An 8,671-nucleotide genomic window follows, 5' to 3' on the forward strand; every position below is an offset into this window, starting at 1 on the left:
AAGAATATTTCAGTGATGTAAAGCATCATCTGGAGCCTCAACAGACCACAGCACTACACAGCAATGATACGTGTGTGTTTGTACTTAAAACCATGACTGTTTCTTGATTTGAAGACCTCAACTGTTCTCCACTGTCCACCAAAGACTCCACTGTTGCTATTGATATCACCATATGTCGTTACTGCTCCTTTCTCCGAAACATTTGCAGTAATCCACTGATGAATGGAAAAACAATCTGCCTTTTGGGGTGTTGCTGAAGGCCACAGGAATTAACAGAGGTCAAGCGAGTTCATTAAAAAAAGGAAAATAGGACATGATCTCATTCAGGTCTCAGAGTTTTGCTCATGTTTAAGTCAAAAATATGAACCAGAACAATGAGCAACACATTTCAAGTGATCTACATTCAAGTTCTGCTGCAGCTTAGGTTTAACTGCTCAGTTTCTGGTTGTCAGAGAGGTTTTCTCTACCCCTGACATGTCGGGATTAAAACACGTGAAGTGCTAAAATAAACACTAGTCTTCTTGAAGTGAGCAAGAGCACAACTTAAACCAAGAGCAAAACAAAAGGCGACGTATCCTCCAATGGCACTTCACTGTAGTATCACTTTGCTTGCCAGGCACTCTGAGGCATGGAAGCATTATAAAGGGATGAAGCCAGACTTAAAGTCTGGCTGTTGATGGGAACAAACATCCGCCCTGCTCCTCCTACGCTTCACACCAAACACACAACACACAGGATCTAATGAACCGCCATCTGGCACTACAGCAGACCTGGGCCCCTGCCCTGCATGGGCAACTCACAGAAACAAGTTCCCAGGAGGCTTCACCGGCAAATTACAAACTCACAATGGAAATGTGAGTTAGGTTTTGAATGTTGGCACCCAGCGCAGGTTGAAAGGGATACGTTCAATATTGTTATAATGGAAGAATTAGTATCAAGTTATTTGTATGGGAGCTAAAACATCAACAATGTTCGTTAGCTTCAAGACAGGAGTGTTTCTAATCAAGAGCTCCCATTTGTCCATGTGTCAGCATTGTGCTAACATGTTTATGGTGCTGCTAAGTGCTCATTTATTTCATTTGGCTATATAAAAAAGGGCAGGTAATGGTAATGCGTGGTTGCGCTGTAATAAAAGAGCTGAAATGAATTTCTCCGTCTGCATAAATGCAAAGTGATGAGAGATCACGAAACAGGCGGATGAAGGTTTGCACGTACAATAGGTCTAATTCAGCACACAAAGGCGGAGCATTGTGCAGACGAGATGTGAGCGATAGCAGAAATGAATAGCAATTGAAAGGTGTGAATGGCATCTCTCATTGAAAGCAAACACGCAGAGAGGCAAATAAGCTTCTGATCCAGACTGTTCATGCTTGTTTTAGTTGGATTTTCACACTGCTTCCATGTGAGAGAGCTGTCAGCTGCAGAATTACTGCAGTGGGAGTTTGTTTTTTTTTTGTCATGGCAGAATGGAAAGGTCTCTTTTTGTCTACCCACCCTGCTGCCAGAGCGCAAACGAACTCTCTCCTCCGATACGGGGCTTGTTGTCACCCTCCAGGCTCAGCTGATGCTGGGTTTACACAGCGGCAGAGGCGTGAAATGTAACCGGCAGCCAGGCATACAGTATGAGCGGCCATTCTGGTTCATTTCTTTGTTTTCTATCCATTCAGGCAGACATGTCTGGCTAGCAGCAACATACAAATCAATACAGCCTGGCACACACATACATATTGTAAATTCCTACATGGTGCAGCTCAGCTCCCACAGCTCCTCAGGCCATTTTGAATTTTTCCACAGCAGAGATGGGAGGGTGAAGGGTCATCAGCAAGAGGGAGCAAAAAACTCTGGCGCAGCCATTTAGAATTCAAGCTTAAAAATCACATTATTTTATATTATTGGTAGGATTTTGTCAGCTATATTGTACTGATTTTCATTCCACTGTCGGGTCTGAAGCCCTGAAAGCTTTGGCATGACTTCTGATAAAGATCTATCTATCAATCATGTCTGTGTACATTTCATTATATCCGCTTGGAATAACAAATACAGAACATATCTGTAATTGACTGTCATGAGTAACCTGTTTGACAGTAAACCAACTGTAAAACAAAGAGCGCCGTACCAACAAACAGAAGCCTCTTGTTGACTTTCTGTTGCCTGGGTGTGTGACTGTTTTCCTTTTCAAACCACCGGCTCAGCAGTAACTCTAATGAACTGCTTATTGTCTTTGTGTAAGAGCCTGTTGCTGATTAAATGTGGTCATGGTTACTTGAGTTGTCTTGACTTCTTGGTCTTTGCCAGCTGCTTTTCACGGAGTCTGAGCCCTTCCACGCAGACCTATTAGCAAATTCTTCTGCAGGCTTAACGTCACTTCTGAGCAGTGGGTGTATACGTAATTGCTCATATTTGGGCATTTTTCCAAATACTTCAGTAAAATATTACTGTGTGAGCGATACAGCTTTGCCAGGGTAATCCTGATTTAATTTTGGTTGGCTGATTAACATGATATCTTGCTATCTGTTTGCTAGAGGTTTCTCATGGGGGCTTTGTTACACTTTAAGTATGGTGAAGGTAAGAGAATTAGCCTGCATTCTGTGTAACTGATCTGATTTCAACTGGGAAACTCTCTCTCTCTTTCTCTCTCTCTCTCCCTCAAACCTCTCAGATCAAGGCACATGGAGCAATCTGAGAGCGCTGTGGTCACTGCTTTATTGTGCTTGTTGCTACAGGTCACTATGATGAGCTAAAGCAGATTAAAGTTGCAGGGAAAGTTGAATTCTTTCGGTTGGTTTGACGAAAGACATCAGAGCTCTGAGGACAGTCTGTATGAGAAACAAGGGCACCAAACTGAAGGGCATGTCATAACTGCTGCTTAATCTCCTCCTACAGTGGACTAAAATTGCTTGAAAGAAAAGTTCAACATTTTGGAAAATATGCTAAATTGTTTCCCTGCTGAGTTAGATGAGAAGACTGACACCACTCTCAGGTCTACGCTTAATATGAAGGTGCAGCAAGCAGCTAACAGCTTAGCATAAAGAGTGGAGACTGGGGAAAACAGCTAGCCTGGCCATGTCCAAAGCTAACAAAATCTGCACCTCTGCAGCTCACTAATTTATGAAGTGCAGCCAAGCGTTAGCTTTTTGTGTATAAGTGTAAAAACGTCATGTCGTGGTTTGTGCCAGACTATTTGTTTTCCAGACGCAGTAACTTCCTCTGGCTTGAGTCATCACTGTGAGGCTACAACCACAATAAGTCGTTTATTACACTTCATTTTGTGGTGGTTTCTGAAATTCTGGCATTTTCTTGTGTGCTATGGAGAGGTGTGGGCCTTTGGTTCCTGTGTGTCCTTTGTTGGCAGAGGCTGGGCGTGGTTCTCCAGGTGGCTTGGGAATTGGCTCCAACACAGCTGGGACTCATCACAATCAAGCACAGCAATAAAGACCGTGGACTGCAGAGGACGCACAGGCAGATTGTTTCTGCTGACAGTGGTAGAGTTGGCTGTTTTACTGGTGCTACCTGTGAGTAGAAGTTTATATTTAGTCTTCTGTGTTGATTACCAGTACTCAATCTCTTGTATCTCTTCTTTGAGCTCGGTGACTCTCCGTGCTGCCCAGACTCCTGCCTCCACGTGTCTCAAGCCTTGGTCCACAGCCATCACCGCCTAGTTTCATCTGTGCCTCTATCACCATGTGCCTTCTACACTGCACTCACACCAACAGAGCTCTGTGCACTCCACCTCAGTGCCTCATGCCTCACCTGCTCTTCCCAGGACGTCTCAGCTACGAGTTTCCTGCATACTTGCAGTTTCTGAGTCCACAGCCGTTGATCATCTATCCATAAGCCTCGACCCCCAGACTTTCTGGACTTCAGTTCATATCTGCCTTCTCCCCTTCATTATCCACTCAGTACACTTTACCCTTACTCCCTGTCTGCATGTCTGCTAATGGGTCCAAATCCTGCCTTAACACAACACATTTTTTGAACAAATTAAATCCACATATATAAAAATTCAATAATGAGTGAGCTTTAAAGACTGGAAATGTGGATTTTGTTCCATCTGGACAGAGCCAGGCTAGCTTTTCCCTCTGTTTGTAGTTTTTGTGCTAAGCTCAGTGGTAGTCTATTGATCTCTGACAGCAAATACATGCATTTCCCAAAATGTTGAACTATTCCTTTCCATAACAACACAGTTCAGCAGTTTTTGTTTAAAGATTTGCTTCTACTACTACTCTCATCCTAATGTCTGTAAAGACATAATGAGTTTATATAACAGTGCAGTTAGTGTGATCTAATGAGGTCAGAAATAGCAGGCAGGAAGCCAATAAAAGGGTCCACCCATTGCTAACTATCTTTAAATGACTGCAGAGTCTGCAGACGCAGCCACAGCATCGAGCCAGCTGAATGAGGCCAGAGGAGAGAGGGTAACTCATGAAGACAGTTGGAAAGAGCAGTCGATGTTCACCAGTGTCATGTTGTGATGAGGCATCACAGGCATTTCTCCTCTACAGCCGACATCCACAAAGAGCCTGACAGAGACAGCAGAGCAGAGGAGGGAGGGAGCGGACAATCCACTCAAGGACACCGGATAGAAGGAAACATTCATACCTTGAGCCAATTTACAGTTTCAGTGGATGACTTTGCTCTCTCTGTCTGTCTGGAGATTTCTTCCTCTCTTTGTCTTCCTCTCTCCGCCCGAGGCAGAGCAGAAATCAGCTGATGTCTGCACAAACACAATGACCCCAGGTCTTGTGTGTTCTTGAACCAGAAAAGAGAGACAAAACTGCAAAGAAAACAGTAATGGAGGGAATGGAAAGAGGATGACCTGTTTGGAGAATTGTAAAAAGCATTCCTGCTCTGACGTGATGGTGCATTCCTGGATGGCACAGGAAGGCCCCCGATGAATAATCACTTAGAGGTACTACTCATTAAAAAATGTAATAAACACTGAGGTTGGAAAATCTAGATATTGCCTCATAACGAATCGGTATCTGATGCATGAGAAGAAGATGAGCATTCAGCATGTCAGTATGTTTCAGTCACAAATGTTCTTGCCTCTTGCTTTTCTGCTTTGTCAGTCGAGTTCCGGTTTGATGATAAAAATGGCTGAGGACGCCCACAGGTATGATGCACTCACCTTTATGTCACATCACATTTAGGTCAGGAAGGTTCAAAATCAGCCCATCAGGTCACTAACCTTGAACTCGGAGCAGCAGGTGTAGGTGGATGTTCATGTTTCTGTGCTGGTCACTGTGAGTTTAGACTTTCAGAGGGAAACAAAGGTCTAAGGTGCTTTTTTAAATTCATGCTGGCTGTTTCAAAGTTTTCTCCGTAGCTGGTTTGTGTGAGAGTGTGGGCTTCTAAACGTGTTCTGTGTCAAGACAACCTAATGTTCTGCATTGCCCTGTTGTCCAGTTCCCAGCAGGCAGGAACACTGATATTTGAAAACAGAGGTTTTGTCCTCCAATACAATATAATTCTCCCTTCCTACAATATCTGGGCATGGCAACGGCAGGATAACTAAGGTCAGGTAATGCTAATGTTAATGGAAAATGAATGATGATGAGCTTATCGGGCGCCAAAACACTGCACAACAATTTTCAATACTCACAGGCAGGATTTCACAACTCTGGAAAGTGGTCATGGTAAATAAGTAAAGAAATCTTGCTTGCATTTGTATCATTAGTCAGGTGGCTTTACCTGATGACACGATGATGTAAATCTCGTGTGGAATCCAAAGTGGATGTAACTTCAAGAGATGACTGGAGAAACAGGATGAAGGCCACCATCCACCCACATTCTGTACGAGCCATGTAGCACAGTGTGATGTGAATACACTGTGTGATATGAAGTAGCTACAGTTCCTTTACTCTTTTCATTTTATACAATGTACAAATTTATTAAACCTGCAATTTCTGATTTTTATATCATCACCTTTTAAGCTGACTTGTTGGAAAGGGGTTGCTTATTAGCACATCCAGCAGCTACAGAGCAACTTTCTCGTTGGAGTCACGTTCATCTGGAGTCACGTTCCTGGCCGTCTGATAAATAGAAGTCCAATATTCATTCTCTTTTAACTCTGGTCTTACCAATCTCTGTCTGGCTCTTTAGCTGCTAAATGCTCACTTCCAGCAGCTAGTTGATAACTGTGTCTGCCAGCTGTTTGGTGCTGTGCAGACAGTGTTCAGTGGGTTTTTAGAGCTGCACACGGTGAACATAGTGGAGTATTTAGCAGCTTAAGAGACAGATATTTTTGGCAAGGGTCAATATTTATTGATGGATCTCATCTGAAAGACAGTGGCAGAGAAAGCATGTGAAATAAAGGTGTTTGTAAGCTCTGCCAGTTCTAACCCACATGTGTCATTGTTCCCTGACTGATGTGTTTTACCTGTGTGTCCTTCAGCTGGATGAGGGCAGAGCGTGCTGCCTTCACAGAGACAGAGAGGGATGGAGGGAATCTGTCGATTGTGGCCTCTTGGGTCAGCTGTAATCCACCGTGCCAAGTAGAAGGTCTGGGTGTGATTCCAAGGTCCTACCAAACAATTAGCACCTGAGCCCATGACAAATATATTACACTACTGCACACGACCCAGAGGACACATAAAAGGTGTCATCAATCACAGGACCTAGCTGGACATTTACAGGTGACAGTGTTTTGGGTGAAAGTAAAAATCTCAGCTCACCGAACTGTGCTCACCACTGTGATTGAAGCCAAATGTGGCACTTGTGACAAAAATGCAACCAAACACAGCTAAATGTGACAAAAACCAAAGACCAGTAGTAGTTGTTGTGGAGGTGGAGCAAGTTTACTTTTCTGAGCAACGTCATCTATGAAATGAATGCCACTTTAGTTTCTAAAACTTTATCTGAGGCAATTATGAGAGCTTGAGGTATTAAGAGAAGATCTTTCAGCTCTGCCAGGTGTCCACATGCACCTGTTCATTAACTATCTACTGCAGAGTCTCATCACACAATCCCTTCAGTTTGAATGCACTTGTTGTAAGTTGGACAAAAGTTGGACACCAAGGTCCACCAAAAATAATGTAATGTCATATTGATATCAATTGTGATTTTGCCAGCTGCCAAAAAGAATTTCAAATTTTACTTGTCAGACCAGAGTACCATGGACGTGGCACCCTCCAGGCTAAAGAGGAGAGGGACCATCCAGCTTGTTATCAGAGCACAGTTCAAAAGCCAGCATCTGTGATGGTATGAGGGAACATTAGTGCACATGGCATGGCTAACCTGCACATTTGTGAAGGCTCCATTGATTGTGAATCATATATACAGGATATATGGACAGCATCTTTTTCAGGGAAGCCTTGCTTATTTCAGCAAGATAACGCCAAAACATTCAAACTGTTGAACAGCTGAAATTGCACAACAAGCAAGAATCGGAAAACATTCCACTTTCAGAGTTAACAGCAATTGGCCTCCTCGGTTCCCAAATGCTTGCAGACTGTGGTCAAAAAAAAAAAAGGTGATGCAACAGAGTGGTAAACAAGATCCTGTCCCAACTTTCTTGAAATGTGCTGCTGGAAACAAACTCTAAATGAGGATATAAAAAAATGAAATGAAATGTCTCAGTTTCAACATTTGATATGTTGTGTCTTTGTGCTATTTTCAATTAAATATGTGGTCTTACTGTTTTGTGAATCATGCCATTTTGCGTCTCCAATTTTGGATTTGGTTGTATGAGATACTGTATGCTGTTATTGTTTCAGCACCTGGCCATCAAAGAACCCCAACAACTGCCTTTTGAGAGCCACCTGCCATTGTCGTCATTATTACTTGGGTGTGAGTTTGTAAGTGGGTTTTGTCTCTTTGAATTGTAACTGGTATATGCCTTCCTGTAAGCCTGCAATTCATCTCCATCTGCTCAAACAAAACACAAACAACTGATAAACAGCTTCCCTCAAAAGGATCGGCTCCTGATGGATCTTTTAAGAGGTTTGGAGATTCACATTCCCTGGAGCCAAGAGATTTTCTCATAAGGTGGAAGGGAACAGAAAGCAGACAGGCAGGCAGTAATTTCACCTGCGCTCACATCAAAATGACTGCTGTCCACCCACACAAAGATGGCCGGTGTAATCAGACTGTCAGTCAGGGGGAGCAAGGGCAAAAGCATTTCACAGTCAGGCTGAAATGAATGCAGATCATAAACTTATCTATGCATGTAGGTCAGAAAAACATCAGCAACAGCGTGCCACTGGATTATAGATAGGGACACCTCCACCCGGATCCCTCTCCATGTTGATGCTGAGAAGGTGTAACTGAGTCCTCCTGTCAGGAGGCTAATCCCTCACAGGGACAGATTTAGCTGCCGCGTTTCATCGAGCTTTCATCTGAGTCCAGAGCTGATGTCATCGAGCCCGCTGCCCTTACTGACTGAGTTATGTTAAGAGCAAACAGCTTCACGCCTGCTCGGCAACAGCACCAAACTGATGCTGCCGTTACAGGAGGAAGACCACTGTCAGATTAATGAGTCGAGCGCTCGCAGGAGGCTCCTTCCTCACAACCAAAGAGCATCAGGAAGATTTGGAGCAGGTCAACTTGCAGATTCACAGGGTGTCAAATGCCAGCAGGGTGTGTTGGTGATGAGGAGGAGATCTGAAGCAGCCTCAAAGCTCTGATCAGTCCTCCCCTAACTCTTCAAACCCCGTCTGGTGCCTGCGGGGCC

The sequence above is a fragment of the Chaetodon trifascialis genome, chromosome 13 (assembly GCF_039877785.1).
Source record: "Chaetodon trifascialis isolate fChaTrf1 chromosome 13, fChaTrf1.hap1, whole genome shotgun sequence".
Classification (NCBI taxonomy): Eukaryota; Metazoa; Chordata; class Actinopteri; order Chaetodontiformes; family Chaetodontidae; genus Chaetodon; species Chaetodon trifascialis.